Source organism: Tenrec ecaudatus, chromosome 1, assembly GCF_050624435.1.
Source record: "Tenrec ecaudatus isolate mTenEca1 chromosome 1, mTenEca1.hap1, whole genome shotgun sequence".
Lineage (NCBI taxonomy): Eukaryota > Metazoa > Chordata > Mammalia > Afrosoricida > Tenrecidae > Tenrec > Tenrec ecaudatus.
This window is the reverse complement of record NC_134530.1, coordinates 261,066,143-261,071,573: the sequence shown is the minus strand read 5'-3', so window position 1 is coordinate 261,071,573 and position 5,431 is coordinate 261,066,143.

Below are 5,431 nucleotides of genomic sequence, written 5' to 3'. Positions count from 1 at the left end.
ATCAGACTTATGGACTTGATCTGGACTGGGCTGGGATATTTTCTTAATGTACAATTACTCTTTATGTAAAACTCTTTTCTATATACATACAAGTGTATATGAATTTGTTTCTCTAGTCTACCCAGACCAGGGGTCCTCAAACTTTGGCCCACAGGCCACATGCAGCCCACTGATGACATTTATCCAGCCCACTGGGTGTTTTTGGCCCATTTTGTTTTTTACTTCAAAATAAGATATGTGCAGTGTGCATAGGAATTTTTTCATAGTTTTTTTAAACTGTAGTCCAGTCCTCCGACAGGTCTGAATGACAGTGAACTGGCCCCCTGTTTAAAACATTTGAGGTTCCCTGAGTCAGACTAACACATGAGCGTGAATATATAGAATTAGATACATTATAAATCAGGAAGCTACACATGAAGAATTTCCAAAAATCTTTCCTAGTGTTCAAGGTGGGTATTTTATGGGACACCTGGTAAAACTAGCAACGGGCTGGATATTACTCCCAATCCTATATAATAAGGGGTCTCACACATAAACATAGGCAACAGTTGGCCTATAGCTCTTGATGATTGAACTTGAGGAAAGAATGTATTTTGGTTATCATAGACAAAATAGTGGGGGTGGGGAAACCTTTGGGGACTACGGGGCCCTGGGTTTAGCAGGGACATAGGATTCAGTGACAAAGCGGGATAGATGGGGATTGAACAGAGGTCTTGCAGTTCTGCAATTGGGCAATGGGGCACACATCTTACATACAGTCATTGAATAGTAAACAAAAGTCCAACTTGACTTCCAGAAATGAAGATCCAGTTGGTCTGGGATGCCATGAAGTTGCTGCTGGCTTGGAAAATGAGCTGCAGCCTCCTGGGGAACAGGTGCAAGGTAGCCTTCCTCTCCAGGCAGAGAAGAGTTGTGTTTGGTCTGGCCTGCCTTTCCAGGCTCTGGTGTCTACAAAACTCCAAGAGGGACACAGGACCTCAACAACGTCATGGCAACCTGAATGGCCATTTCGACTTCCAGGACATAAGTGAAAAAGGGCAATGCTGGAGGTCTTTCTCCTCAGAAAGGCCTCCGCCCCCGGCGTTCTCAGCACAAGAAGAGTTTTGGCCAACTTTGAAAGCTGAGCCAGATCATGCATGGAACCCCAAAGAAAAGGTGGCAGGATCACATTTTGAGTTTTTGACAACACTCTCAAAAGGCACACAAAGGCCATGGGTCCATGAGAGGTTTTGAACTTGAAGTCCTGTTTTAAAAGAGGTTAAGGTGAAGACGTAACTGGAAAGGGCTGGCACCAATAAGCAGCTCCTAAGGAAGCCGACTGGCTGGAGGAGCCAATTTCGCCTGAGCTTTACTTTAAATGGTCGGCAGATGAAACTGCTTTTCAGCTGTGGAGGGTCCTGGCTTGGCATGGCAGAAATGAATGCAGGAAGGCCAGCCAGCACTTTTGGGAGTATCAGAGTGGTCAGGAGGATGGCACAGGGGGTTCATAGAGTAGGTTCAAGTCCTTTCTTGTAAACAGCATCCCTGGGCTGGAACGGATGACCAGGAGTGGTGACAGAGAGAAGGAGTCTGAGTGGTACCTGCCAGAGAGACTGGAGATACTTGAGTCGGGATTGATTAGTCACCCTAGTGAGGTTGGGACTGGTAAGTCAAGGCAACAGGGTCTGGGGTGGGGGTGGGGTCATTGAAAAAGGGTGACATTGTCCCTATAGGGGGTATGCTGTGCCTGTGCCTGAAAAAGGGTAAGGGGGGGAACATTGGCCACTTTTCCCAGGTCTCTGGAATTTACTTAACCAATCCAACTTAATGGCCCAGACTCATGCCTCTACCTGCTCAGAGCTCTGAGGTTGGTAGGCACAATGAAGCTTCTATTGGATAGCAAGTGCCTTTGTTAGACCTTGAGAGAACTGGGATGTATGCATAGGCCCATTGTCAGACTGAATAACAGCAGAAGTCCATACCTAGAAATAATTTCATTTAGAAATGTTAGGTCTCTCAGAGATAAGAGACCGAGTGAGATCTTTAATTAATTGATTGATTGAGGGAGGTAAGGTTTGTAGGGAACAGGAAATCAAAGGAAATGAGGTAAAAGGAGTTTAGGATAAAGAAAGGTTAGATAAAGAAAGGTTAGAGCCAACTCTTTGTTGAAAGCCAGAGAATTAGCTAATTTAAAAGGTATAAAGACCATGGGAGCCGCTATTACATTAGGAAAATTAAGTTTAATACAAGCCCACTAACAAATTATGAGAGTTTTCCAGGGAAAGAGTTAAAGGGCTCTGGTGCCACAGCCCCACTTCTGCTGCGGAGCCAGAGCCAGAAGTTGTCTGTGAGGAAGTCCGAGAGAGAAAGAGAGAGAGAGAAAGAGAGAGAGAGAGAGAGAGAGAGAGAGAGAGAGAGAGAGAGAGAGAGAGAGAGAGCCAGCCCGAGCCCACAGGGCAAGAGCAAAGAACAGCAAGAGAACAAAGGACGTTCTCGGGTATTGTCTTTGGGCCATCTATACATTGAGGTAGACATGATGAATCCTGAGCATTTTTCTGGGTGGTGCGGATAACGCCAATGGGCTGGGTGCCAGCTTTGGAGAGGTGATGTCACTTGTTTGGATGAGAAGATGGGCAAAATAAGCTTTGTAAGCAGAAGCAATGTCACTGCTGTCCTTAGTAACGCCACCTAGAAGAAGGAACTTTGTAACAACTGAGGCAGTGACATTCCTGGTGGGGAGGATTTCAGCCCACTCAGAGAAGGTGTCTAGACAAAACAGCAAATGCTGATCCCCGACAGCTGGTGGCTTAATTCCCGTGAAGTCCAGTTCCCAATATTCACCGGGGGCTATTCTGTGAAGGGGGGGTTCCTGGAGAGGACCCTCCTGGCATTCCCTTGGGCACCCAGTTCCCAAGTAAGTGCCAGAGGTGAGGTGCCCAGTATATTGGAGACAGACGCTGGAGCAACGTGGTGGCTTCCAGATGGACTGTGCTGTGGAGTTGCTTTACCAACAGTTGGGCTACAGCTTCCGGCAGAAGCAGTCATCCATCTGAGAGCACATTCCAATAGCTTTTCCCAGGGAGGGCCTGCAGTTGCTGAGCTAGCTGTAGTTCTCCTGCCGAGTCAGTGGGAGGGTCAAGCAGGCAGACAGGAAGCACTGTGGGAGCAGCAGAGTCGGCCAGATGGTTACTAAGGCCTTCCAGCATGTCAGTGCTTTGGTGGCCTCTGCAATGCCTGACAGCTGCCTTTAAAAAAAATGCTCATAGCCTTTATTAACCAGTACCGTTCTGTGTCTTCTGGCTTGTGGAAGCAGGAGGTCAGACAGCACTGGCCGCAGTCATGTCTGTCAAAGGGGCTGGTCATGAAAACCCCAGCACCACACTGGTCTGAAGGGCACGTGCGCCGATGGCGTCTGATTTTGCCATTTTCATCCACCTTACAGTATTTTAAGACGGCCAGCTTAACCTTCTTTCTCTTATGCTTGTTCTTCTTGGGAGTGGTGTAGGACTTCTTCCTTTTCTTCACACCGCCACGAAGTCTCAGCACAAGATGAAAAGTGGACTCCTTCTGAATGCTGTACTCAGACAAGGCACGTCCATCTTCCAGCTGCTTGCCAGCAAAGATCAGCCGCTGCTGATCAGGAGGAATTCCCTCCTTGTCCTGGATCTTGGCCTTCACATTCACTATCATATCTGAGGGTTGGAACTCAAGAGGGGTGGTCTTCCCCGTAAGGGTCTTCGCAAAGAACTGCATCCTGGCGGCAGCTCCACGGGAGATGGCGTACCAGAAAACGACAGCTCCCTTTGCTGGCAGCCAAACTGCCTCTAGGAGGGCTAGAATTTCCTCTTTGCTTTTAATGTGCGTTCCATCTGAAGGAAGGAACCCTCTTTCTTTGTAAATAGCTGCATGTACATGAATCGTGGCAAAAGAATATTTACTGTCTGAGTAAATATTGATAGGCTTCTCTTTTCCCCACCTCAAGGTTTGTGTGAGAGCTATTGGCTCAGCTTTGGGGGCTGAGGTGCCTGGTCCTAGCACTTGGGCCCAATAACAGGTTCACGGTGGTTGCGGTGGCTCGGCTTTTCTTTGTCCTCATGTACAAAGCTGCTCCCATCTGTCAGAGAGTGGTATCTACCTGGGGCCAGGACTGGTTGGTCAGGTCTCTTACAAAGACTGGGACATGTCCAGCAGGTCCTGGAAGTCATGCAGGGGCACCTGTCTGGAGTCATTGTCTGAGAGGAGGGTTAATACTTGGTGTCGCTCTGAAGAACAAGCTGTGGGTGGTCCAGCAACAGGCTTGGTATTGCGTAAGCCTGGCATTTGACATCCACCGGAATCCGGGTCCCTGTACTAGTGACTCCATGGGAGCTGCTATGATCTTGGCCAAGTGTGAACTTGTCAGCCACTGCTCGGAGGCACGCGGGCCATCCAGAGGACACTGGATCCAATCGAGTTGACAAGTAGGTAACTGGCTCTTTCCAGGGACCTAGTGTTTGGGTAAGGACCCCATTTGCCACTTTCTTGCACTCATGCACAAATAGATGGAATGACTTGTGTGAATCCAGGAGTGCACACATAGGGGCAAACGAGACAGGACTTCTTTGAGAGTTAGAAACGCGTTTGCTGTATCTCGCCCTCGGCTAGCGGCCCTGGTCCAGCTTTGCCTCAGAAAGGGCAATATCTGGGCAACGTCTTCCAAGCCTGGGGCCCACAGTCTACAATAGCCCACGCTTCCTGAAGATTCCCAGAGCTGCCTTTTTGTTTGTAGAGGTGGGGTTTGCAGGTGGGCTGTTTGACGAGGTGAGGTTAGCTCATGCTTCCCTGTTTGATGCAAAACTGGGCCTCCTTACTAGATAGATCAGAGGAGGAGATGACAGCACGGAGTTTTAGCAGAAGGAGTAAGGGCTATGTGGAACCACAAGGAATGAGTGAGAAAGTTTTGTGTCCAAGATTTACAATTCTTGTAGTAGAGAAAAGGTCCAATTTAACCTGGCCAGTGGTTCCTTGAATCTGTACTGTTGCTAGAGAGGGTCCATGAAGCTATTTAAGAACAGAAAGTATCTACTAGAAAGATTGGCCCCCAATATTTGCTGTGACCCTGGGCTCTTGGGGACCTAGTAACTCAGAGCCCCAGCCTCCCTATTCAGAGGAAGTCTTGAGGCAGTACAGTGAGGATAGAGATAGGCTGAGAAGCAGGCATGAGGTTGGGGCTCTCATTTTTTCCAGGGGACTGTTTGCTGACTATAAGCCCATTGGTGTCTATTGAGGGGAGTTTGGGCTGCGTGTGCTTGTGGGTTGTTGAGAGACTACTAGGCCATTAGATGGCAGTGCTGTGTCGACTAGGGAGCCTGGCAGTGGGGAAACTGGCAGGCCGATGTTGTTTGGATCACAGTAACTAAGATTTTAATTTTTGTTGTTTGGCACTTGGCTGCCTTGGCAGCTGACAAGGTGG